Here is a 27,741-nt window from a genome sequence, read left to right as displayed (position 1 = left end):
GCTCTCCTCCTATCTCTTCTCCCTCTGAAGCAGCAACCGACAAGGCCATGTGTCTCAGATCCCTCTAAATGATGGGGGCACCTCCAATGACAAAGCCCCTAAAGCACTTGCTCTGGACATGCCACATGAGAAAGAAATAGATATCTGTGTGGGAAGTCCCTGAGCCTTGGAGGTGTTTGTTACTGCAGCAGAGCCCAGTCTGTCCTAACCACACAGAAGTAGAGCAAATGTCGTCCTGACTTCTGATTTTGAAATCTTCTACTGTTAAATGTTGTGCATCAATTAAAGATAATACCCAACAGAGTGCAGGCCAAGCAGAGTCCCTCTGCAGGCCAGGCACACACTGGCCACTGGTTTGCAGCCCACAGCCCACAGTCTCAGGCTATGCTTGAGGTACAGTCTTAGGGAACCGTACGTAAGACATGAACTAATTTTTTTTTTTTTTTTTTTTTTTGCACTTTCCTGGGCAATCTTATATCCTCGTGGGCGTACTGGGACAGAATGAGACTCTCTGGTCTATGATTAACTGGAAAAGAATGCCTGGTTACAAATGGAGAGATGGAAGGCAATACCAGGGCTCTTTTAAGAGCTGCTGGAAAGCAGCATCGGGGCGTATGAATGCCTGTGACAGTAGCCGTGAGACTGGGGCTGAATCAGCCTGAGGTGAGGCAGGAAATGGTGATGAAGCCTCTGCTACTTGCTATGTGACCCTGAGCAAGTCATCTCACCTCTCAGAGCCTCTGCTTCCTTGTGGAGAAGTTGGGGATCATTGTAAAAACCACTTAGCAGGGATGTCAAGAGGAGAAAGTGAGGTGCCCTTATACCACTCAGCTCCCAGGCAGGGCTCCAGAAATGCGAGCGCTTGTGGTGCTTATGCTCTTTCTAGTGAGCCCGTCAAAGGCCAGAAGCTGGCCCGGGGCAGGGCCTGGATTGGACTTCCTGAGCCCCCACACGGGCTAACGGCAGGCTGGCTAAATCCCTTCCCTGTCGCTGCTCTCACAAATTCCCAAACACTTGGTGGCTTTTTTTCCTGCTTTAAAAAAAAAAAAAAAAATTGTGGTGAAAAAATATTACCTGAAATGTATCATCTTAACCATTTTAAAATGTATAGTTGGGAAAAGCATTGTTGGGAAATGGAGCTCCAGAAGTTTTTCAGCCTGCAAAGCTGAAACTCTGTATCTCAGTCACTTTTAAAACAACACGTATTTATCCCCTCAGAGTTTTGGGGGTGGAAAGTCTGAAATCCATCTCATTGGGCTAAAGCTAAAGAGTGGCCAGGGCTGACGCCTTCTGGAGGCTGGAGGGGAAGAATCCATTTCCTTGCCTCTTCCAGATTCTGGGGGCCTGCTGGCCCATCTTGACTTATGAGCCCCTTCCTCCCATTGCTCCAACCTGTTGCTTCTGTTGTTACACCTCCTACTTGTGTGTCTAATCTCCCTCTGCCTCCCTCTCAATAAGGACACACGTGCAGTTGCATTCAAGGTCCACCTAGATATTCAGGACAGCCACCCCATCTCAAGGCCCATTACTTAATCACACACCTGCAAAATCCCTTTTGCCATGTAGGGTCCTATTTTCACAGGCTCCAGGTATTAGGACTTAGGTATCTCTAATGGCCACTGTTCAGCTACGACAGTGGCCACTGTGGTTAGCTCAGGGCCTGGATGCTTTCCCCCGGCAGCCAAAAGGGTCGGGGTTGGAAAAAGTGCCTGAGATAGGGCCTGGCAAAACAGAGCAGCAGGACTTAGGGTTAGCCTGGTTCTGGCCCCGCCCTGGCCCTCACCTTCTGTGAATCTGTGGTCAGGTTCCTTCCTCTCACTCTCAGCTTCCTCCAGACCATTCATGGAATCAACAAAGCACTGGGGGTAGAGACAAAACTTGCCTCTCTCTCTTGAAGGTTCTATTCCAGTTGGGGAAATGGAGACTAAAGAAGACCAGCACATGGACTGAGAGGCAGCGGGGAAGGCTAAGGAGAGAAAGCAAGCAGGGACGGGAGAGGAGGATGGAGCAGACCTGTGAGGATTCAGTCCACACACATTGATCAGGCATCTTTTATGTGCCAGGCACTGTTCTAGGATCTGGGATACAGCCAAGAACAAGACAGGCTTGGCTTCCATCCCAGAGGACCTCCTGTTTTAGCAGGGGACGAGCCAGGGAGTAAATGGATGGGATGCATTCAAATAATGATGAGGCTCTGACGAAACTAAAACGGTGTCCTGCTGAGAGAGTGACAGGCCCCCTTCAGATGGACTGGTCAGGGGGGGCCTCTGGGAAGAGGTGACCAGTGGGGAACAGTCAGTGTGTGGGGACTAGAGGGAGAGAGGGTTCCAGGTTGAGAGGACAGTAAAGGCCACACAGAAGTGATGCATCTAGATTGCTCAGTATGGTGTCTGGGTGGCAGGTGTTCAGCAAAGAGTGTGGGCAGTAACTGGGAGTTAAGGGGGTGGGGGTTGTCCTGGGATAGGACACCAGGTCAAGGGCTTCACTGCCCACCCATTGTGGCCAGTGATTCTGAGCCACTGGTCCAGGCAGTGGACACACCAGGGACAGATCTGGAAAAAGAGCCTGCCCATAGCTTGTGGCCACCTTATATAGAATGAGAGCAGGGCCCAAGCCCCAGCCTGAACGACCCAGGCCTGCAGCAGCCCGCGTTGAGGGAAAGGAGTCTGTCGCGGGTGCCCCCACTCCAGCATGGAGCCCTGTTCCCGCAAGCGGGCTGGTTTCTTTAACGAGACCATCTGTCTGGCTTTCCTCACTCTGCTGAGCCTGATGGGGCCATTCATCTCCCCTGTCCCCATCCCCGTCTGTCTGTCACCGCCCAAGCTCCCATTGTCTCTGCCCAGCTCTGAGGGGGGCCATGGCAGGTTTGGCCTCCGGCCTTCATGTTTATTCTTCTCATCTGGCCGCATCTGGCTTCAGCGCTGAGTCACTCGCTCCATCTGCCTGTCCTCGCTGTGGGACGGCGGCCGACTCTTCCTGGCTCTCCCTGCGCCACGTGGCAGCCCACGCGTGCAGTGGGTGCCAGGGTCTGCACACGCACGGGGCCAGGACTGTGAACCGCTCTGTGCCAGCCTGTGTGCCGGGGGTGGGGGACCCACTTCAGGGCAGCCTCCCCTTGGCCCAGAGTCACGTGGCCCAGTCGCTGAGTTGCAGAGAGGGTGGCCACAGCCTGGCCAGCAGAAACTCAAATGCTGGTGTCAGTTCAGCTGTGCTCCATGCCAGAGCCTTTCCATTTTGCATCTGAGCATGGAAGCGAGGGGAGAGTGGGCATCTCCAGTTGGGATCCAAATCCCAGCAGGGCAATTCCCACCCAGGACCTCTGACTCTCTTCATATTTTCTGAAAAACAAGTTGAGCTGAGGCAGTATAATACCATCATGTATCCCATAGACTCAGCAGCCATTCCCCCTTTCTCCAGCAATGAAACCTTGAATTTTCCTGAAGCCCCTGCTCACAATTCCTGGGATCAGTCTTGACTCCAGGAGAGGTCACGTGACCAAGATTTAGCCAATCAGAGCACCGCAGACATCCTCCACCTCCCCATATCAGTGATTGGTTCAGGGTCATGTGGGCACCAAGCTGGGCCAATCAGGGCAAGAACCCTTGCTGGAACTTGTCTAAGGAAAGGAGTACTTCAAGCAGGATGTGGGACCTGAGCTCCAGGCTGTTGCCAAGTGGTGAGAGCCAGCCTTTTAGGGAAAACAACACAGAGGAGAGCAGAGCCAAAACATAGAGAATGAAAGCAGTCCGAACAAGCTCCTAGATCCAGCTGGGCCTGAGGCCAACCTCACCTCTGGACTTTTCCATTACGGATGCCAAAACTCTCTTTTAAAATACAGTTTGAGGTGGGTTCTGTCATTTGAAACCAGAAGTGTCTTACGTGATATATTTCTGAAAGGGGCAAACACCTGCCTGATATGTCGGAGGTACTCAACAGGTACTTATTTTTAAAATAAGGCCTTTGCCAGTGAAGAAAGCCATTCTCAAGAGCTAACACATCATATGATTCCATTTACATAACACTCTCCATGTGGCAGTCTGAGATGCAAACAGATCTATGGTTGCCAGGGGTTAGGGATGGTGCAGGTAGATGTGACAGTAAAGAGTAGCAGGAGGGACCTCTTTGTGGTGATGGAACCGTTGTGTATCTTGGTTGCCGTGGTGATTCCTTGAATCTTCACAGGTGATAAAATCACGGAACGCTATGCGCACCTTGTACCAAGGCCAGTTTCCTGGTCTTGCTGTCATGCTCGAATTAGGTGGGATGTAACCACTGGGGGGAAATGAATGAGGGGCTTATGGGACCTCTCTGTGTGATTCATGCAGCTCCCTGTGAATCTCTAATAATCCCCAAACTGAAAGTTTAAAAGTTTTTTTGTAGGCTGTCACACCCCAGCAGTTCTTGGGCCCTAAATGACAGAGAGCATGGATGTTGGAATCAGCCGGACCCGAGTTTGAATCCTGACCACTGCCGTTCATGAGCTGAATGGTCTGAGGTCAGTCATGGCTCTTCTCTCACCTCAATGTACACGTCTGAAATGGGGCTTATCAGCCTAATTTGTAGGGGGGTTATGAAGAGAAAGTAAGATGGGCTGCAATCTGCCTAGCTCCTGCCTTGCGTGTGGGAGGCGACAGACCATAAGTGGACAGGGCTTGGCAGGGAGGACGTATAACATAGAGGTCAAGGCTTTGGGCTCTGGAGTCAGCCTCCCTGGGCTTGAATCCTGGCGGTGTATCTCCCAGGCTGAGTGACTTGGGCCAGGCTACTTGACCTCTCTGGCCCTCACCTTCCCCATCTGTAAAATGGAGATTAAAATAGTACCTACTCTGCAGGCTAGTTTTGAGGGTTAGAAGAGATAATGCATGTGAAGCCATTAGGGCGTGCCTGGCACTCGGCAAGGATGGGAAACAAAGCTCTGAGTGCCCACTGAGTGTGGAGCCTGGCTCCCTGCGTGGAGGTGGGCGGAGGCGCCCGGCCAGTGGGGTTTGTAGCAACCTCACCCCGGGGAAACCCTGACTTCCCAGGAACCAGCCCCGCTGGAGGTTCTCCTTCAAAGTCCTGCAGGCAAAGATGAATCCCACCCCTGGCCAAAGAGGAAACCTGATACCCAGTACCAAGGCACCCCTGCCCCCAAGATCCTCAGCCTCCCCCTTCCTGCTCTTGTTGTCCCCGAGGAGGGAACACGCAAACCTGAACTGGACTCGGCACGGAATGGACTCTGAGGTACAGCCTCTGGGGAGAAAGGAAAGGAAGTAGGTTCGTGGTCAGAGAAAGCAGTTATGGGGATAGTGGGGGCTGGGTGGTGTGGGTCGCGGGGGTTGGAGAAGTTCCTTTGCCCCCAGTGATACATTTCAGCTGTGGCTTTAAGATGCCTACAATGCCATCACCGCAGAACCATCCTTTAGGTGAAACACTGCCCACTCCTGTGTCTTGTTCCTCTCTTAAATCTAGAGGAGTAACATAGTAAACCACTATAGGGTGAATTAATTTATGACAGGGTGTGGGGTGAGACCTGCTAAAGTAGACAGAGGAGGGGCATCAGAACAAGGGGAGAAGGATGCTGAAGTCAAACTTTGCCTGCCCAGGCTGGCTCCTGGTGATCATCTATTTAAAGGCATCCCCTCGCTGTCCTCGTTGATGTAGATCCATTTGAACAGTTTCAGGGCTGCAGTCTTTATTTAATGCAGCTCTGAGCCCGGCTGCACTGGGGCCCAGAGCTGAGAGGAGGCTGACTCCTGGCAATGCTTAATAGCAGGGCAAATGTGTAAAGCTTCTGAGTGGGAGGAGCGGCAGTGGCCGCATTTGACAATGCAGTGCCTACTGCTGCTAGGATGATGGAGCATGCTGGAGGTGAAAATACTCACCGTGGAGTCATGCAGGGGCACTTATGAGAAGGGACTCTCAATTTTAAATGAGTTGGTGATTTGGAGGGATGGAGGAAGCTTTATTAAGTAGTGGCTGAGAATAAGCTAGGTTCCAAGCAGGCTTCAGCAAGCAAGGGAATATGTTGGCTCATGTACAATCTACGCTTCAGGTATGGCTGGATCCAGGACTCCCTGTGAGAACAGTTGGTAGTTCCTGACACCACAGGCTTCCTGTTTAACTCAAGGGGAAAGAGGCCAGGCATTTCCTGCAAAGTCCTGAGATTCTTTCTGATTGGGGTGGCTTAGGTCACATGCCCATTCCCCAAACCTCACTGGGACTGGGAGGATGGGATATGCTCATTGTCTTGGCCCAGCCCAAGGGGCCAAGGGAACTGGGGAGGGTGTCAATCTCATCCAAGCCTCACAGACCGCAGGGGGGCCCAAAGCAGGGCCAATCTGGCTAGGAAGAAAGCAGAACACTAGCTCATACTGATGGCTCAGTCTGTGTTCACAGGCTTTATCCAACATACCCCTCTTAACAGTCTCTGCAGAAATTCTTCTTCCCATTTGGCAGACGAGAACACTGAGGTAGAGGAACTCGCCCAAGGTCATATACCTAAAGAGGGATTCCAGCCTTGTTCTATTTTATTTCAAATAGAATCCAATCTCAGAGTTCCCATCGTAGCTCAGTGGTTAACAAATCTGACTAGGAACCACGAGGTTGCGGGTTCGATTCCTGGCCTTGCTCAGTGGGTTAAGGATCTGGCGTTGCCGTGACCTGTGGTATAGGTTGCAGACGCGGCTCAGATCTGGCATTGCTGTGGCTGTGGCTGTGGCTGGCAGCTGCAGCTCCGTTTGGACCCCTAGCCTGGGAACCTCCATAGGTCGCGAGAGCGGCCCCAGAAAAGGCAAAAAGACAAACAAAACAAACAAAACAAATAGAATCCAACCTCTCCTGGTCTAGTCTGTTCTCTTTCCCCCAGTCCTTGTGTTTTGGAGCACTTAGACTCCTAGATTTGGGACCTGGAAAGGATCTTAGAGTTGATCCAATCTCCTTCAGTGACATACATAAGGCCACACAACTGGTGAATATACCACAGAGATTAGAATCATATCTAATTGTCACTTACTTCCCTTCGGCCCTCTGTTGTTGGTGAACCTGGTCTTAACTGTGTGGCCTTCATTTGCTCGCTGGCCTCCCTTGCTTCTGGCCTCACACAGAGGCAAGTGAGGCTCAGGCATCTTGACTGATGGGCTGTGCTTTCCTGCGTCCCAAGGCCGTGGCTATTTGCATGTGTCTTATTCCCCCTGTATACCATTTTCTTTCTAGCTAATTGCTTTGTTCTAATTCTTTAGAGGCAATTTTCCTCTGTTAGCTTCTTTCTAGTTAACACCCTCCAATTAATTTCATAGCTCTTGAAAGTTTTCCCATAAGTTGCCCTAAAAACCCTTGCAGTTTACCCTTACGTGTGAGGACGGTGTCTCTGGCAGCCTGGTCACCTCGTCACTCCAACTGCATCCAAGGCGCCTGGGTGCCTTGGTTGCATTGGACCTTCCTAATAGCCTTCTGAGAGGAACTGCATTGCACAGAGAGGGAAAGTTAAGACTCTAAGGCCCTAGTGTGAACAGAGCTGGAATTTTTTTTTTTTGTAGGGTTGCACCCGAGGCATATGGAGGTTCTCAGGCTAGGGGTTGAATCAGAGCTGTAGCTGCAAGCCTACACCACAGGCACAGCAATGCGGGATCCGAGCCATGTATGCGACTTATACCACAGCTCACAGCAACGCCAAATCCTTAACCCACTGAGTGAGGCCAGGGATTGAACCTGTGTCCTCATGGATGCCAGTCAGATTTCTTTCCACTGAGCCGTGTCAGGAACTTTAAGAGCTGAAATTTGAATCGCCAATGCCCCCACCTCTTAGGCTCTCTTACAGGCAGTGCTAGTGGTGGGTCCCGGCACCCAGAAGCACTTCCGACCTGTGGTGGCCCAGGAGGAAACTTGATGGCTGTGTGGGCCCCACCCCTGGTGATCCTGTTCTCAGAAGTTGCCCTGGCAGGTGGGAGGGTATGAAACCCAGGGGAGTAGGGTCTCAGCATCCGTGTGTGGATGGGAAAAAGGCAGTAGCAGCTCCAGACTTTCCAGGGGAGAGGGGGGGGAAAAATGCAGCATCAACTAATTTGCAGAGAAATAAAAAATGATTGCAAATTCTATTTCCCCGTCTCTCTGAGCATATCCCCTGGCACTATTTTTATCTAGTAAATAGGAGGCCTACTTGCTATTCTCAATTATGACATTAATTCTCCCTGTGGCCCTTGGCTACTTGCCTCCATCCTGGGAGCCAGCTTCTCTATCACACACCCCACCTCCCCAAGGACAAAAAGAGATTCTCATGGGAAAGGCAGTCTCTGCATCTGGAACAGACCTGGCCCGCATTACCCAGCAGGCACTGTAGCTGAGGGCACAGGGTGGTCGGTGTCTTGGCCTGAGGCATCTGCTCTCACCCTGTCTCCTCTTTCCTAACCACACGCCCCTCCTTCCTAACCGTGCTTTTTTTTTTTTTTTTTTTTTTTTTTTTTTTGGTTCTTTGTTAGCTTCATAGACTCTTCTGCCAACCTCTCTGTCCTGTTTGTCTCTGGAATTTTCTCTGGCCCCTGGACTTACCCTCCAGTGTTGGGGGAGGGGGTGGCAGCAAGTTCCCAGCTGGGCACCAGTTTCCACCATGCTGTAGTTGGGTCGATATTATCTTCTTATTTTTCCAGCTATCTCCCCTCCTTGGGGGGCAAGGTTGCCACGGGTAATTGGCCTCAAATTTGTTTACCTCAGCGCTCAACGCTCCCTCTCCCCGGTGTCTCTCCCTCGCCTCTCCCTCTGTCTCCTTCATCCCTCCATGGCTCCCTAAGCCATCTGGAATCTCAGTGCCCCTCTCCTCACTCACCCACCCCCCACTTGCCAACCAGAGAAGGCCAGTCTGAGCACCATGTGGGAGGCCCAAGCTTCCCTCCAACTCAGGCAACTGGATTCAGAAAACAGCTCATCAGCGACAAAGGAAAAATACAAAGAATGAACCGCAGAGACCCAGGGCTGGGGTTTGGCAAATACAGATGAAAGCAGGTCCCTGATGAAAAATTCTAATGATTTTTGCTCTTGTTCAGAACCGGAGACTAATTTTGAAATACTGGTCGTTAGGAAAGAAAGGGTTCAAGTGGGGGTGGGAGCCGAGTCCACTTCCGAGGGAGGTGGAGAGCTTTGCGGCCTGGGAGGCTCTGCACGCTCACATGGGCAGAACCCCCGCTTCCCCCGCTGCATTACTGTTACCTCCCGAAGAGCCTCTGCGAGGTAGGTGGGAAGTGCTGTCCTTCATTGTTGTTTTTAAGAGAGAAGGAAACAAGCTGAGAAAGGAGATCATTTCTATTTGTGATGGTCTGGGGCTCCCACCCAGGTCTTTCTGCTAAACTGGGTGGGTGACCTCTGCCGGGACAGAGATTTCTGTAGCTTAGGGAGGGCTTCAGGTTAGATTTGTGACAAATCCTCTCTGAGACCCAGGGTGACAGTCAAAATAATGAATAACCTGAAGCGCCAGGGACTGATCCCTCAGAGCTGTGGCCAACACGAAATGGAGGCCCAGGGAGGCCAGCATGGCTGGGACAGAGCAGCCAGGGGCCTCCTGGAGCCAGAGGCAGCAGCTACCCCCCACCTGGGTTGGAAGCAGGTGGCTCACTCCACCAAGGGTCCCAGGTGGTCCTCAGCGCTGCTCCAACCGGTACCTGAATAGGGACCCAGATGTGTCTTGAACAAAACCAAACCTGCATGGGGCAGCTTCTGGTTCTCACTTACACCGGCCCAGGGGGCTCTAGGTCCTTCAGTTCACTGGCCTCTCTGGTCTCAGTTTCCTCATCTGTGAGGTGGGGGGCAGTTCTAGCACCTGGTGCTCTGGAACTCTGAGTGGAGAAGACACGCCTTGTCCGGTGCTCAGCCTCGAGCCTGGCATGAGGTTACTACACAATAGCTGTTTGCGGTCCTTCTTCTGACTTCCAACCGCCCTGGCTCTCATCCCATGAGAAATGTTGGGAGTGCCCATCATGACTCAGTGGTTAATGAATCTGACTAGGAACCATGAGGTTGCAGGTTTGATCCCTGGCCTTGCTCAGTGGGTTAAGAATCCAGCATTGCCATGAGCTGTGGTGTAGGTTGCAGACTCGGCTTGGATCTGGCATTGCTGTGGCTGTGGCTGTGGCTGTGGCAGGCAGCTACAGCTCTGATTAGACCCCTAGTCTTTGAACTTCCATATGCTGCTGGTGTGGCCCCAGAAAAGACAAAAAGACAAAAAGAAAGGAAGGAAGGAAGGAAGGAAGGAAGGAAGAAAGGAAGGAAGGAAGGAAGGAAGGAAGGAAGGAAGGAAGGAAGGAAGGAAGAAAAAGAAATGTGACCATCGGGCAGTGAGATGGGTTACAGTACCAAGTGGAGCAGCATCTGTGCATCGGGGCAGAGCAAGGAAGATGCAGCCACAAGTGCCCTTCTGGTTCCAGGTCCCTTATCCAGGATCAGCCTAGGGACTAACACTCGGAGCCCCATCCAAAGTACAGCACGTTGCTGGGGTCATGACAGCCAAGTTGCAACCGACTGGCTTGTTTGTTCACCTGCTGGGCTCTGAAAGCCCCGCCCAGAACTCCCTTGAACCCACCCTCAGATGGAACAGGGCTGGGCAGGAGAAGGAGGACCTTCCTTCCCGAGGCGTGAGGGGGCCTCAGGGTCAGCACATTGTCTCCGAGGGGCCCGTCTCCTTTTAACTAAATTGCGCCTTTGGAAGGCAGCCCTGACTCTTGCTGTCAGGCTGCCTGTTCACCCCTGTGTGTGTCACTGCTGATGGGCAACGCATCACCCTCAGGAATGACAGGGAAGGATTTGGCCAAGAAGTCTTTCCTTCCTCCTGTCCACCTGCCCCACAAGCCTTGCAGGAAACTACTCGGCGGGCCTTCATATCCAGCAGCTGACAGGAACAAGGCCACCATGCCATCATCAGACCTCTGTGCCTCACTCTGGAGAGGATAGGGCCAGGGACCAGGTTGGAGAGCCAGGAGGAGGATGGTGGTTTTGGAGGGAGCTCTCTGGTCTCTGGCCAGGATCCCCTGCTGCTGAAACTGAAATACCCCTGACTCAAACCCAGCTTAAACTCAAATTGGGACTTTTTTTGGTCTGTCTTTTGTTTTTTTAGGGCCTCACCTGTAGCCTATGAAGGTTCCCAGGCTAGGGGTTGAATCGGAGCTGTAGCTGCTGACCCACTCCAGAGCCACAGCAATGCAGAATCTGATCCATGTCTGTGACCTACACCACAGCTCATGGCAATGCCAGATCCTTAACCCACTGAGCGAGGTCAGGGATCGAACCTGTGTCCTCGTGGATACTAGTCGGGTTCGTTAACCACTAAGCCACGATGGGAATTCCAAACCCACTTTTTTTTAAGTTAGAATCAATCACTTACTGAGACTCAGGTTCTCTCTTTGTCTTGGCACAGAAGGAATTCAGCGAGAGACAAAGTGATAGGCAAGAAATAAATCTGCTAAGACAGGATGCTTGTGAGGAATACAAGCAGGCAGGCGAAGAGGCTCTGCCCTGAGGATTAGGTGGGCTACATATTTATAATCCAAGGAAAGTGGGGAGTGGGAAAACTGCCTTCTTCCTTGTTCTTCGAGTAGACATCAGGCTTACATCACTGGCTCCTCCTTTGTATACGTATATACGGTGAGAGAGTATTTGATCCTATGGAGTCAAACTTGGACTGTGGTGCTTATTCAAATCAGCAGAAGGGTGGTGACATATGCTAAAATATGTTGAATCATCCCAGGTTTCCGTATAATGAAGGTCTCCTACTTTGGAATGTCATCCTTCACTTAAATTCCTATCCTGGGTCCAAGGGATCATTATCTTGCTGAACTTGTACGCAGGCCTCATCTCATGCTTTTATTTATGGCTTTATAGTTAAGCAAGCCTGCTTCATTCTGATGGTTACTTGCAGGGGTCTCCCGGAGTTCCCTAGGTTTCCCTCTCCATCTATGGTCCCCTACTGGGACTCCTACAACTACCTGTCTAACTATCCTACTCCATCCCTGTCACCATCAGAGTGTGTGTGTGTGTCGGGGGGAGAGGTCTCAGTGGTGCCTGTATCAGAGTCACCTGGGGGTCTTGTTAAGCATGCAGGTTCCAGGGCCTCATCTCAGTCCTGCCAAGTGAGAATCACTGGGACAGGGCTCGGAAAATGACCTTGGAAATGACTCCAGAGATCCTTTTGCTTCCAAAGCACCCTAGACTGAGATGTCATGCTTCTGGGGACAGAACCCCCCTTTAACTCCCTCCTCCCCTGCCCCCGACTGCCTGGGTTTGCGGCCCATCTTTGCCACTTACAAGCTATGGGAGTTTGGCTGGCCATCTCACATCCCTGCCTCAGCTGCCTCATCTGTGAAATGGGAGAGAAGCAGAAGCTACCTCCTCTTTGGCCTCCCCAGAGCCCTGCTTCCAAGGGGGATGGAAGGTAATCTTGCCTTGTGGATCCCTGAGAGCAGCTCGGATATGAACTGTCACAGATGAGAGCTTGTCCCTGACCTGCCCCCTTCCTTACCAGGCCCTGGGGGTGGGATTTGTCAGGGGTGAGAAAGGCTCTGAGCCAGCCACACAACTCTTCCAGTCCTGGCTTCACCACTTCCAGCTGCAGGATCCCAAGCAAGTCCATTCTCAGTCTGGAACCCAGCTCTCCCAAACAGGCAAGCCCCTATTGGTCCACAGTAAGGATGCAGACAATGAATGCACAAACACATCAGTGAAACAAAGTCACTGAAAATAATGATAACTCTTAGGAAGGCAAGAAAAAGGGAGTGCTGATAGAGAAAGCAGCCGGGAGGTGGGGGGCTGCTTCCCCGGGAGATGGCTTTTGAGTGGAGACCTGAATGCCAAGTTACTGTCATGGTGTAAGTGGTGGCCGAGCCTCCCAAGCAGAGAGAATGGCAAGTGCAAAGGGGGTGGGGTGGCAGGAATGGGCATGGAGATCAAAGGGAGCTGGTGTGGTAGGAGCATCGGAGGGAGGGGCAGTGGGGGAGGTGCCAGGCAGGGGTGTAGAGGGCAGACCTTGCAGGTCCATGAGATTATTTTCTCTAAGTGCAACAGGAAGCTCCTCTCAGCCTGGAGAGGAAATGGGGGAAGGTAAGTTGATGCCTGGGCCAGAGTGGTGCTCTCCGTGCCCTCTCTCAGTGACAGCGCTGCCAGCTCAGGCATTAAGGTCACATGGTGACTTGGGACCTCAGACCCAAGTCTGCACGCTGGGCTCCCATTTGAAGATGTCAGGATGCGCTTGTTTATTTATTTATTTATTTTTTGTCTTTTTGCCATTTCTAGGGCCGCTTCCGCGGCATATGGAGTTTCCCAGGCTAGGGGTCGAATCGGAGCTGTAGCCTCCGGCCTACGCCAGAGCCACAGCAACGTGGGATCTGAGCCGCATCTGCAACCTACACCACAGCTCACGGCAACACTGGATTGTTACCCCACTGAGCAAGGGCAGGGACCGAACCCACAACCTCATGGTTCCTAGTCGAATTCGTTAACCACTGTGCCACGACGGGAACTCATTATTTTTTATTTTTATTTATTTTTTGTCTTTTTAGGGCTGCGCCCAAGGCATATGGAGATTCCCAGGCTAGGGGTTGAATCAGAGCCATAGCCACTGGCCTATGCCAGAGACAGCAACACGGAATCCTAGCCACGTCTGCGACCTACACCACAGCTCACAGCAATGCTGGATCCTTAACCCACTGAGCGAGGCCAGGGATTGAACCTACACCCTCATGGATGCTAGTAGGGTGCATTTCTGCTGAGCCACATTGGGAACTCCCAGGATATGCTTGTTTAATCGGTCACTTCTCCCTGCCTCTCTGCCACAGGGTGACAGTAGTGAATAGCCCTCCTCTCCTTTGTTTCCTCAAACCTAAAATCCAGCCAGAGCTTTCCAGAGCTCTTTTCAGAGTTCCCTATATATGGTGCCCCAGAGAAGAGCAGAGCCTGGCCATCTTGGGGTTCTGGCCCTGGTGGGGCTTTGTGTCTGCATTGGTGAAAGCCCAGTTGCCCCTCCTCGCAGGATGGATGGACTGGCCACCCGCCTGAGGGGTGTGTCAATCCCCTCTGGGGACCTGGCTCTGGGGACGGGAGTGGGCTGCAGGGAGAAGGAGCAGGAAGGAAGGAGGCAGAGGCAGCGCAGGGAGGGAGGGCGACTGTTGCCATGGAAGGAGCTGCAAGGTATTCTGGGATCAGAATTCTCACTGCAGAGGACTGGGTTGCGGGGGGTAGGGGGGATGGTTGGTGAAGGTGATGGGGAAGCCAGTGTCCTTCTTTGTCCTTGGCGCGTTCCCACATCCCCACAGACGGAGTGGTCCCCTCACGCCCCCGGAACTGGCCCCCCGCGGCCCCCTCCCTGTCCTCCCTGCCCGCCCGCCTCGTGTACAGAAGGCAGAGGGGCCCCTTCCAGGAGGCCTGTTTACCAGCACGACAACAGCAAATTAGTGCTCTTAAAAGGCATTCAGCATTTATCCCGGCAAACAAGCTCACCGCAAAGGGGGCCTCTGATGCCTTCTCCCCGGAATCTGCTGAAATGGGGTTTGCTGTGCATCTTAATCGACTTCCTTCCACCCACCACATTAAATGCATTTAATCTACTCTTGCAAATGGCTAATTTTGAAAATCCGCTTATCAGAATTAGGTCCTCAACATCCATATTTATTTACTTTTCATTTTCATCATTCTTTTCTTCCATGTGTATGACGGAATTCCGTTTTCGATTGTCTGGCTCTATCTCACAGGTCCCGGGGGTGGGGTGGGATGGGGTGGGGGTGGGGTGGGCAAGGGCTGGGAGAGGAGCAAATTGGAAATGGACACATGGCAGAGATGGAAGGAGTGGCTTTAGGAATTATCTTCAAGGATCAGAAGGCTGTGCCCTTCTGTGTGGGGAACCATCACTGGGAAGTTACGAGAAGCTGAGACATGAGTAGAACTAGGGTTAAGAGGATGAGAACATCTTTGTAGGTCCTAGGTGCTTGGGGCATGCCTCTGTTTTATTAAGGGGGACCAGCATCCATGGCAGAAATAGGCAAGAAAGGGATTGGGACTAGTGCCTGCTGGGCACCAGGCTCAGTGCTAAGTGTTCTGCATGTGTCGTTCCCATTGCTTATGTCAACCTGCTGGTGCGGGAGATGCCCAGCTTACAGATAAGAAAACTTGTGTTCATGATTTGAACCCAGGTTGGTGTCCAGACTGCACACCCTTCCCTTTTGCATCTTATTGTCAAGTGTGCAAGGGACGGTTTATCCACTTCAGTGTGTAGGAAGCACATGTGTGTCAGTGTAGAACAGATGTGAGAGACACAGACTCCAGGGAGAGCTTATTTGGGATCACATCTAGAGCAGAATTCAATTTTATTTCCTTTCCTTTGGACATCGACTGGGCAACTCCTATGTGCCGAGTGATGTTATGCTCGATACTGAGAAGGAAGGATGAATCAAATATATTTCTAGCCACAGGAAGCTCACACGTAGTAGCTTTTAAAAGAAAGCCTCAGCACAACAAAATATTAATACATACATGTGAGATAATCTTATTCTTTCAAAGAACAGCTAAGTTAATTTGTAGCCACCTGCTCTGGCAAAATAAGTGCAGATTTTCAGATTGAATGGACATTTCTAAAACTTTAAGTTATTACACCTTGGTGGCTGAGATTAGGATTGGATGGTCTGCTGACCTGAGCTCAAATGGCCACTCTGCCGCAGTCACTGTGTGACCTTGGGCAAGTCAGAGCCTCAGTATCCTCACCTGTAGACTAGGCAGTTATAGTAATACCTAGCCCTAGAGTTGAGCCGATTTAAATTAACGCCGCATGTGGCGTTGTAGTGCAGTACAAGGGTGTATACCTAATAACTAAATAGTAAACATCATTATGTATAATAATTTTCTCAATCAAACTCAGGAAATAAAGTTTGAAGGCAGGGAAATAAACATTGATCAACTCTTTTCCGACGTTGCAAGCATGTCTGTAAAGTGCCTGGGAAGCGAATTAAACTGTCAGTGGATCTCCAGGCCCTGGTGCCAGGTGCCGGATGAATGGAGCAGTGGATCAATGATTTACCCACGGTCAGGACCCCTCCTTTGTTAATCTGCCCCCTCCTTCCCCTCTCAATTTCCTGCCTCTCTCTGGAATTGAACATACCAAAGTAAGTTCTTCCAGACTTTTACGTAGCCTGCATTTGATCCCCTCACCCTGCCCACCTGAGGGTAGGAACTTCTTGCAGAAGAGAAAAAAAAACCCCAAAACCTCCTCCCATCCTGTGTTAGGGGTGCGTCTGTTGAAGGGCAACAGTGGGTGTGTGTGCGTTGAGGCGGGGAGGGAGTAGGCGGGTGTGTTTGCAAGGAGACACCTGTGGGTGTGGGTGTGGGGATTTGTGAATGAACTGGAGCGTGCGTGTGTGTGCGTGCGCGCGAATGCACGAGCAAGTGCAGGAATGGGATGTGTGGAAGGGGCAGTGACCTAGAAGGAGTGTCATGTTTAGTAAAACCAGTCTTCCAGCACCCACTGTGGACTGGTAGCCTTCCGACCTGAGCATGCCCAGTACCACCGAGTACCAGGTGTGTACATGAGCTCACGCAGATGGGCTAAGGTTCTCCATGGTGAGGTTTAAAGAGAGAAACTACAGGACCATGGGCAGGATGGCGAGAGGGTGGAAGAGTGGGCCACCAGGCTGTGACAGGGTATTCTGGGAAGTTGGGAGCATGTTCATCTGCAGAAAGGAGAAGCTGGTAATTGGGGCGTGAACTGGCTTCAGAGGTGGGCAAGGTAGAAAGTGGGCGGCAGAGGGCTGTGTGGACATCAGAGGGGATGAGCCAGCTCAGGGCAATTCTGCAGGCAGTGCTGGGCTGCTGTCACTGTGTTCCAAAGGGTCAGGGCGAGTGGATGGTGGATGGAGGCCACAGAGGGAGGGCGAGCTGCCAACCCGGAGAAAAGATGATGGCTCTGCCCTGGTGCTGAGGAGGCGGGTGGGAGTCAGGCAAGGGAGGGAGGAAGGGAGGGTGAGGAGCTGCAGTGACAGAGCTGCACAAATACCAGGTATTTATAGTATTATCTGTTGATTTTGAAAGCTGAGTCAAGCTGCATTTAAAATATGAGATTACCCACTGCAGGAAAGAATCAGATCCCTTATGAAAAGAAAACAGAAAAGCTGCAGAAGGAAGGGCTCTAGGAGGGAAGGCACAGCAGGGACAAAAGTCTCTGGCTGGGACCCCTCCTCCCCAGTTTCATATCCCCTTTGAGAAGTACTTATCAATTCTGTCCCTACAACCAAGGGACTCTCCTGAGATAAGACTTCTTGTTTTAAAACTCTGGCTTAAATAAAATAAAATCCTTCCCAAGTTTCCTCTAGCATAGCTGAATAGGGCTGAAATTTAAAAACAAAAAACTCTTTTTTTTTTTTGCACACACATGCAAGCACACTCCTGCTCTCACCTGAGGCTTTGGGAGATCTGAAGGTATCTTTCCCTGATTCATTCCTCCTCACTGTCTTTCTTGGTCAGGTCATTTTTGCTTGTGAGTGATAGAGAACCCAACCCCAACTGGCTTATGCAACAAAGGGAATGTTTTGGCCCTCATAACATAAAAGTTGGAGTGCAGTCTTCAGGCATAACTGGATCAAGGATTCAATGAAGTCTTCAAGACCCCAGTTTCTCTCTCTCTCTGCTTAGGGTCTGGCTTTAATCTCCAGCTCAGCTTGGGATCCTCAGACACTCTGAATTTCCCTCTGCGGTGGCAAGATGCCTGCTATACCTCATGTTTCCACACCCTAGGGGTCACTTTAGAAGGAAGATCTGGATGATATTGAACATCATTGGCTAGAATTACATCAGATACCCCTTTGCAGGCCAACCACTACACTTGGGGCATGGAATGAACTGATTGGCTGAGATCCCAGACACTGCCCACGCCTGGAGCCCCTGAGACAAGGATGAGCAGATGCTGCCAAGTCAAACCTCAGAAGTCCTCTGTGGTCACACCAGGATGCAGGACGTGGGAGGACGTGGGCAGATCCTGTGGGCAGGATCCCATGGCCCAGGGCAGGTAGCCTCTCTCCTCACCCTCTTCTCTCCTCCCCAGTGTGGCTGGCAAGCTAGGTGGGGCCTCTGATTGGAAACCCAGCTTGTGTGCTACAACTCACATGCACTAAAGGGAAAACTGGAGAAGATCAAAGGAAATGTAAAAGACAGAAAAGCAGCCCTCTGATGGTGGGGGCCATTTGTCATTTTCTGGCTGCTCAAAAATCCCCCCTTTTCATGGATATCACCCAGATTCCCCCTCTGTGTCTGGATGACTCAGGCACTTACCTTCAGGGCAGAAGGAAAGGTACCAGGATCCACTTCCACCCCAGATGCAGCTTTCCCATCAGATGCCTGGTCCTGGGACCCTGACTCTTGATCAAATGTCTTAAGGACTGTGGGGACAGCAGGAGGGCCCATCCTGCCTCCCTGTGGCTCTGGCACTTTGGTGGCCAAGTCATCACCCTGACAAGACTTCAAGTCTTCCGCTGGGCACCCTGCCTCTCATCTCACTTCCTGCTTACCCCCAGGCCTGGTCCCCTGGCCACCTCCTGACTTGGGGAGACCCAACCAATAATTCACTTTTACTTGCATGGGCCTCAGCACGCTTCTGATTTAGACTCAAAGTACAAGTTTCTGTCCAGCCAGGGCTCCAGCCTGTCCACTGCAGACCTGGTCAAAGAGGAGGCCAGCCCCCAGCTCTGGAGGGCAGAGAATTTCACAAACTCCTTGCCTGGCCACCTGCATCCAGTTCCCAACCAGACTCCTGTGGAGGCAGCCTTCATGGCCAAGGTCAGAAGAGCCCCTGCCTGGAACTTCTCAGCCGTCTTCACCTCTTCTTGGAGCCGTGGGCTCAACCCTGACTCATTGGTGGGACCCTGGCAAGTTGCTCGGTGAATGAACTCACAGGCATTGAAGTTTTGATCTGTGTGTTTATCTCCCACTCACCCACCTCTGCACTAACCGAATTCTTCTCCTTGCCCTGAGGGTGTCTTTCCTCTTCCAGCCTCCACAGCTAAGCGTGAGTCACTTGCTGCAGAACCAGACCTCCAGGCTGCAAAGGCTCACTGGCCCAGGATGATGGAGGAAGATGCTGCTGGATGTGGGCTTTCATGTTGGCTGGGTCTGGGGAAGAATAAAGGTAGGAGGGGCTGAGAGCCATGCTGGAGGAGCCTCACGTGCCTCCCTTTCACCCCAGCATCCCTTCCTTTTTTGTTCCTTCAGGAGGATGGCTAATTGGCCACGTGACTCCTGAGTCTCTGCCTCTGTGGTTGCCAGTGGTCTGGCATGGTCCATGGTCAGCTTCCCCATCAGTGCTCTGGATGGGAGCGACGCTTGTCTGAGTCTCAGGTATTATAACCCACTCCATGACTGTGGCCGTCCTCCCAGAATGAGGGGTGGAGCACAATGAAGGCAGACAGAATTATGAGAAAGACGTTTCCCACCCCAGGTCACTTGGGAAGACATCTGCAATCACCCACAGAACTGGCCTGGCTGTAGGACTTGGCGCCCGTCTCTGGCTGAGAGCCTGCCCCATGCATCTAGGCAAACAGGTGGATTCCCTGTGGGGCCACTACTTGATTCTGAACTTTGGCGTCTGCACCAGAGTTACACATCCAGAAAAGGAGGGACAGTGCAGTCATGCATGGGACTCAGCTAATTCACATTCACATGGCTCAGAGGTTCCTGGCCCTGAGGTGAGCCTGTGCCAGTCAATCACCCGAGGGGGGTGGGAGCTCCACTTCTAGTGCAGCCAGGGTGCTCAGGAGCGGAGGAAGAGGTTCTGAAAAGGACAGCACAGAGCACAGAGCCCCGTGGTCCAGCAAACCTTTCCTGGAAACTCCCAGGCCAGAGGTCTTTGACATTTGCCCCCTCAAGTATCTCAAAGTCTCTGTCAGAAATTTCCTGAAATGGAGTTCCTGTCATGGTGCAGTGGTTAATGAATCCGACTAGAAACCATGAGGTTGCGGGTTTGATCCCTGGCCTTGCTCAGTGGGTTAAGGACCCAGTGTTGCCATGAGCTGTGGTGTAGGTTGCAGATGCGGCTCAGATCCCGCATTGCTGTGGCTCTGGTGTAGGCCGGCAGCTACAGCTCTGATTAGACGCCTAGCCTGGGAACCTCCACATGCTGCGGGAACGGCCCTAGAAAAGGCAAAAAGACAAAAAATTAAAAAATAAAAAAAGAAAAGAAATTTCCTGAGATGATTTTACCTTGTTCCATCAGACCCTAAACTCCCTGTGGATGGTGTGGCTTACCACCAGAAGCCCAGTGCCTGGCAGGAAGCTGGTACTTTGCAGGTCTTCGTTAACATTTGCTGAAGTGAAGATCAGCTCCTAACCAGACAAGACGTGGTCAGTTAATTACCATTGGTCCAGAGCGGACGCAGCTGCTCAAATACATGAGTTGTACAGGTCATAGCAAAAATCAGAATTAAATCTATTCAGATGCCACAGTTAAGAAGACCCAATGATATATTGGTCTGGTGGTTTCTTTTATGAAAACAGCTCTAAAGCGTTACCTATTTTTCACTCAGCGCTCACTTGAAGTGCGTTCCATTTTGGACTTTATAATTTATTTTAGGGCTCCTGCTGTATCTTTGCTCTCTGAGTCTTGCGATGGCTTTGGGCTAAAAGCAATAACCAACCTCAGAAGAAGAAAGAGAAAGGCTCTGTGTCACCAGAGCAGAGCCTCTGAAAGGAAAAAATTTTCTGGAGACCTCAGGTGGTAGCTGCGGCCAGTTGCCTTCTGTCTAGGGGGCCGTCTTAGGCCACCTTTCATCAAAGGCTGCAAACACTTCAGTACAAAAACAACCCACAGCCACAAAGCAGGAAGGGCTCTGCTTCTGTGTGCAGGGATCAGTAGGCAATACCCCAGTAATAATGAGTAACGTTTGAATAATTCACGGGCAAAGTTACCCAACTAGTGGGTGGAGGCCCAGGCTGTCCCGGCAGCAAAGGCATCCTTGGCCACCCTACCAGTGACCCTTGCCTGGGGGCTGCTCGCAAACAATCAAGAGGGAATGCAAAAAAATTTAAATTATAATTGCAATTTATTTGTGTTAGTTTATATCAAAAACTACCCGAGCACAGCAAATCTGTGATTTCACACACTATTTTCAGGACAAGGCTAAATATATTTATTTATTTTATTTCATTTTATTTTTATTATTATTTTGCTTTTTTTAGGGCCGCCCCTGTGGCATTTGGAGGTTCCCTGACTAGGGGTGTAATTGGATCTGCCGGCCTATGCCGTAGCCACAGCTACAGCTTCACCAAATCCAAGCTGCATCTGCAACCTATACCACAGCTCACAGCAATGCCGGATCCTTAAGCTACTGGGTGGGGCCAGGGATCGAACCTGCAACTTCATGGTTTTTAGTCGGATTCATTTCTACTGTGCCCCAATGGGAACTCCAAGGTTAAATGTATTTAGATTAAAAACAAGTGAGTCACCAAAAACAAAACAAAATGAAACAAAACACCCCACATGTGAGTCAGGAGTTCCCTGGTGGCCTAGCAGTTAAGGATCTGGCACTATCACCACTGTGGTTTGGGTCACTGCTCTGCATGGGTTCCATCCCTGGCCTAAGAACTTCCACATGCTGCAGGTGTGGCCAAAAAAACCAAAAAACAAAAAACCAAGTGAGTCAGTTTACTGGAAACATAAATGTAAAATAATAGTACCCTTGGTACATGAATATAGCAAAACTCATGGACTGAACTGGGAAGTATGACTTTGTTCTCCGTTGCTGCGGTCCTGGGTATTAAGGCTCCCTGTGTCCACTTCTTGTTACAGTGATGGATGTTTCTGAAGCCACAGAGCAGCATACCATACCTACTTACAGTGGAATGTGGAGGCAGGATGTGGGAAGGATTTTTTTTTTGTCTCAATAACCACCTCCTCTCCACACCCCACCCCAGTTTATGCCTCATCTACACAGAAGGAGTTACATCAGTATTATCAAGCCATGCCCACTGGGTCAAAACAGAGACCTTGTGGTGAAGTCCAGCCCTCTCACCCATTTCCCAGATGAAGAAACCAAGTCCCAGAGGAGAAAGTGTCTTGATTATATGGTAAGTTAGAACTGACCCTAGACAATTCTTTCTAGGTCAAAGACAAAAGCCCAAGTCCTCAGACATGTAACAAATGCCTACGAATCAATAAAGAAGAAAGACCCAGTAGGAAAACGGGAAGGGATTTCAATGAAAACATGATCAACATTCAAATATCAGAAAAGATGCTCAACTTCATGCATAATAAGAGAGATGTAAATTAAAATTATATTGACACATCTGCTTCTGGCTATGATGGAGTAGCTTGTACTGGGGATAATTAGGAAAACTGGATAGAATTTTACAAAAACAACTGTTTGGAGATATTGGAGAGCCACCAAGGCTCCAGATCCTAGAGAGAAGAGAGGATCAGAGAGGGAGGGGGGAGCCTGACGTCTGGCCATGCTGCCCTCTGGAGGCATTTTCTAGGTCTAAAGCAGTGACTGGGAGGCTGAGAAGAGCATTTGGCCAATTCAGGGGCAGGGGAGACAAAAACTGGACTTCAAGGTCTTTGGGGAAGTCCTTCAAGGACCCTATTTGCACACCCATCTGTATAGCAGCCTCATTCCCAGTAGCCCAAAGGTGGGAGCAACCCGTGCCTGTCAATGGATGGATAACAAAAAGCTGTGTATATGTACAATGAAATATCACTCAGCCTTCAAAAGGAACACATTTCTGACACATGGATGCATCTTGAGGACATTATGCTCATTAAGTAAAATAAACCAATCACGAGAAGATAGACACTGTATGATTCTACCTATATGAGACACTTAGAGTAGGCAAAATCATAGAGGCAGGAAGCAAAATGGTGGTTGCCAGAGGCTGGGGACAGGGCAGGGGGGCGGGGAATGGGGAGTCATTGTTTGTTTAGAGATGATTTTTACTTTTTTATTTTATTTTATTTTTTTGTCTTTTTAGGGCCGCACCTGCAGCATATGGAGGTTTCCCAGGCTAGGGGCTGAATCAGAGCTATAGCCACTGCCGGCTTACACCAAAGCCACAGCAACACCAGATCTGCGCCGCGTCTCTGACCTACACCACAGTTCACACAACACCAGATCCTTAATCCACTGAGAGAGGCCAGGGACCCGAATCCTCATGGATACTAGTCGGATTCGCTACATCTGCACCACGATGGGAACTCCAGAGTTTTGGTTTTACAAGATGGGAAGAGTTCTGGAAATGGTCTGAGTATGGTTTACAACAATGTCAATGAACTTAATGCCACCCATCTGTACATTTTAAAATGTAAACTGGTACAGCCACTATGGAGAACAGTTTGGAGATACCTTAGAAATCTATTCATAGAACTTCCATATGTCCCCGCAATCCCACTCTTGGGCATCTATCCGGACAAAACTCTACTTAAAAGAGACACATGCACCCGCATTTTCATTGCAGCACTATTCACAATAGCCAGGACATGGAAACAACCTAAATGTCCATCGACAGATGATTGGATTCAGAAGATGTGGTATATATACACAATGGAATACTACTCAGCCATAAAAAAGAATGACATAATGCCATTTGTAGCAACATGGATGGAACTAGAGATTCTCATCCTGAGTGAAATGAGCCAGAAAGACAAAGACAAATACCATATGATATCACTTATAACTGGAATCTAATATCCAGCACAAACGAACATCTCCTCAAAAAAGAAAATCATGGACTTGGAGAAGAGACTTGTGGCTGCCTGATGGGAGGGGGAGGGATCGGGAGCTTGGGCTTATCAGACACAACTTAGAATAGATTTACAAGGAGATCCTGCTGAATAGCATTGAGAACTATGTCTAGATACTCATGTTGCAACAGAACAAAGGATGGGGGAAAAAGGTAATTGTAATGTATACATGTAAGGATAACCTGACCCCCTTGCTGTACAGTGGGAAAATTTAAAAAAAAAAAATGATTAAGGAGTTCCCGTCATGGCGCAGCAGAAATGAATCCGACTAGGAACAAGGAGGTTGCGTGTTTGATCCCTGGCCTCACTCAGTGGGTTAAGGATCTGGTGTTATGTGAACTGTGGTGTAGGTCAGAGACGCGGCGCAGATCTGGCGTTGCTGTGGCTGTGGTGTAGGCCGGCAGCAACAGCTCCAATTCGACCCCTAGCCTGGGAACCTCCATATGCCATGGATGCGGCTCTGAAAAGACAAAAGACAAAAAGTAATAATAATAAAAATTAAAATGAAAAAATAAAAGAGAGAAGTCAAGACCCTGGTGAACAGCCTAGGCTTGCCTTTGAGACCCCAGAGGACTATATACTAGAAGGAAGTGACCCAGAACTAAGCCAGCCCTCTCTTGGGAATGGCAGTTCTGTTGCAAATCATCCTAATTCCTGACTGGATAAATGCAGACTGAGATGGCTGGGGCTCCTGGCTTAGGCAAAAGTAAAAGCAAGTTCTCCTTGGAGGAAGATAACAACATCCAGAGCTTCAGTGATCTTTTCCATGGTCATCTATTATGTCTGCTATTCAGTGACAAACAGAAATGTAGAAATACAGGAATGGACAAAAATCAAGAGAAATATAATACATTAGAAATATATCCATAGGGGTCCAGATATTTGAGATATCAAGGTTGGACTTTAAAATAACTGTAATTAATATAATTTAAAATAACTGTAATTAACATTGTCAACAAATTAGATGACAAGAGGGAAAATTTTAGTAAAGACCTGGAAACTATCAAAAAATAATCAAATGGAAATGCTAAAAATTATAAAGGAGGATGATAAATTTGACAAAAGATGTGCATGATGACCACATGTAAAACTCAAGACATTACTGAGAGAAAGGAGATATAAATAGACAGAGAAATATATTGTGTTCAGGGATCAGAAGACACAATGTAGTTAAGATGTCAATTCTCCCCAAATTGATCTATAAATTTAATGCAAGCTTTTATTTTGCAGAACTTGAGAAGTTGATTCTAAAATTTACATGGAAATACAAAGGATCTGAAACAGCCCAACATTTTGAGAACAAAGAGTAAGTTGGGGAACTTACATGTCCTTATTTTAAGACTAGTAAAGCCATAGCTTTCAAGACTGTGTAGTATTGGTATAAAGATGGAGCAATGGAGAAAAATGTGAGTCCAGTGTAGAAACTGCCATTTGATTTTGATGAAGGTACCAAGGGAGTTAATGAGGAAAGAATATTATTTTCAACAAATTGATGCTGGAACACTTAGAAAACAAACCAACATACAAACAAAAACCCTTGACCCTTACCTCACACCATATTTTAAAATTAACTTGAAATGGATCCTCGATCTAAATGTAAAAACTGAAACTATAAAGATTATAGAATCAAATATTAGCGATCTGGGTTTGGAAAACTTTTCTTAAATATGCCACAAAAATTATGAACTATAAAAAAATCAATAAATTGGATTTCATAAGATTAAGTATGTTTACTCTTCAAAGGACACTGTTCTTCTGGCTGTGTTTTAAAAAGTTAAATATGCACTTGTCATTAGACTTGGCAATTCTACTCCTTAAAGAAAAGATAACGTCTGCACAAAGATTTCCACTGTGAGTAATAAGAGCAGCATCATTCAGCATAGCCAAAAATTGAAAATGCAAATGTCCATCAAAAGATGAGTTCATACAATGAAATACTACTCAATAATATAAATAAATGAGTTACTGAGTTTGCTGGTGGCCCAGTGGTTAGGGATCTGTTGCTGTCACTGCTGTGGCTCAAGTTACTGCTATGTCAGGGTTTTAATTCCTAGCCCAGGAACTTCCTCATGCTGTGGGTATGGCCAAAAATAACTTTTCCCCCTATGGCCGCACCTGCGGCATATGGAAGTTCCCGGGCTAGGGGTCAAATTGCAGCTGTAGCCTATACCACAGCCACAACAATGCAGTATCCGAGCCACGTCTGTGAACTATGCTGCAGCTCCAGGTTATGCTGGATCCTTAACCCACTGAGCAAGGCCAAGGGTCGAACCCATGTCTTCATGGATACTAGTTAAGCCCTTAACCTGTTGTACCACAAAGGGAACTCCCCAAAATAAATTTTTTTTTTAAAACGAGTTACTGATACATGCAACAATATAGATGAACCTCAAAAACATTTCACCAAGTAAAAGAAGCCTGACAGAAAAGAATATATATTGTGAGATTTTATTTATATCAAATTTTTAGAAAAGTCAAAACCATAGCTGCAGTAACCATGTCAGTGATTATCTGAGGCCCATGTTGGGAGTGAGGCGAGACTATAAAGAGGCACAAGGGAACTTTTGAGGGTGATGGAAATGTTCTAAAACAGGATTGTGGTGATAGTTCAACAACAGTACTACTTACTAAAAATCATTGACCTGTGCACCTGTAATGAGTGAATTGTATGACATGTAAATTATACTTTAATAAAGCTGTTAAAAGTGGGAGGAAGAGACAGTGTTAAGAACGTTAAAAGGCAATCCCTAGACCAGGAGAAAATATTTGCAAAACATATATCTACAGAGGGCTTGAATCTAGAGTATATTAAAAACTATTACCACTCAATAAGAAGGAGATAAATGACCTAATTTTTTAAATGGGCAAAATATTTATTCAGACACTTCATCGTAGAAGACACATGGTTGTCAGATAAGCACATGAAAAGATGCTCAACAACATTAGTCAATAGGGAAATGCAAATTAAAACCACAATGAGATTTCACCACTAGAATGACTAAAATGAAAAACACTGAAAAAAAAAATAAAATAAAATAAAATGAAAAACACTGACCATACCAAGCGTTGGTGAGGATGTGGAGCAACTAGAACTTTTGAGCACTGTTGATGTGTATATAATTATGTATTGGTACACTAATTATGGTCATGATTTGTCAGTTTCTTAAAAATTTTAAACAGACAATTACTATAAAATTCAGCCATTCTGAGAGTTCCCACTGTGGCCCAATGGGTTAGGGGTCTGGTGTTGTCTCTGTGGCGGTTCAGGTTCCATCGCTGGCCTGGGAACTTCAATATGCCATGGGGCAGCCAAAAAAAAAAAAAAAAAAAATCAACTGTTCTACTACAAGGTATTTGTTGAGAGAAATGAAAGCAAGTGTCTACCCAAAGAGTTTTACGTGAAATGGGACTTCCCACTGTGACGCAGTGGAAACAAATCCAACTAGTATCCACGAGGACAAGAGTTTGATCCCTGGCCTTGCTCGGTGGGTGGTATAGGTTGCAGACATGCCTTGGATCCTGATTGCTGTGGTGTAGGCCTGCAGCCGCAGCTCCAATTGGACCCGTAGCCTGGGAACATCCGTGTGCTGTAGGTGTGGCCCTAAAAAAAAAAAAGTTTTACCTGAAATGCTCATAATAACTTTTATTTGTAATGGTGAGCAACTGTGAAACTCAAAAGCCCTTTGTCAGGCAATGGATTAACACATTATAGCATATCCATACGATAAAATGCCTCTCAGTTTTCAAAAGGATGAGCTATTTTTTAAACTTTTTTTTTTTTTTTGGCCTTGCCCCCAGCATGTGGAAGTTCCCTTGCCAGGGATTAAACCCACCAGGACGAACTCTTGATACGACATGGATGATGCATATCAATGCAATGACATGGACGAATGTGAAAATAATTATTCTGAGTTCAAAACAAGCCATACCAAAAATAAATTCATACAGTGTGATTCCATTTATATCAAATTCTAGAAAATGCAAGTGAATCTATAGTGATAGGAAGTGGACCAAGAATGGCT

At 48.7% G+C, this 27,741-nt stretch overlaps 1 protein-coding gene across 1 annotated transcript in view; it reads left to right on the top strand.

Moving 5' to 3' along the window:
- The window catches only part of TSPAN17 (tetraspanin 17), a 114,240-nt gene that overhangs the window by 72,106 nt on the left and 14,393 nt on the right, over positions 1-27,741 (top strand). Inside the window, exons 8-13 of the transcript XR_014838013.1 lie at positions 17,805-18,001; positions 18,621-19,117; positions 19,201-19,326; positions 19,427-19,673; positions 21,773-22,050; positions 24,950-25,025. The gene's annotated coding sequence lies outside the window, so the exon portion shown is untranslated. The remainder of the gene's footprint in view (positions 1-17,804; positions 18,002-18,620; positions 19,118-19,200; positions 19,327-19,426; positions 19,674-21,772; positions 22,051-24,949; positions 25,026-27,741) is intronic.

The sequence above is a fragment of the Sus scrofa genome, chromosome 2 (genome assembly GCF_054392235.1).
Source record: "Sus scrofa isolate SSC_HxYL_T2T_F1_AM1 chromosome 2, Sscrofa_HxYL_maternal_Yorkshire_Landrace_v2.0, whole genome shotgun sequence".
Lineage (NCBI taxonomy): Eukaryota > Metazoa > Chordata > Mammalia > Artiodactyla > Suidae > Sus > Sus scrofa.
The sequence above is the reverse complement of the archived record's forward strand: the minus strand, read 5'-3'. Positions and strand labels throughout refer to the sequence as shown.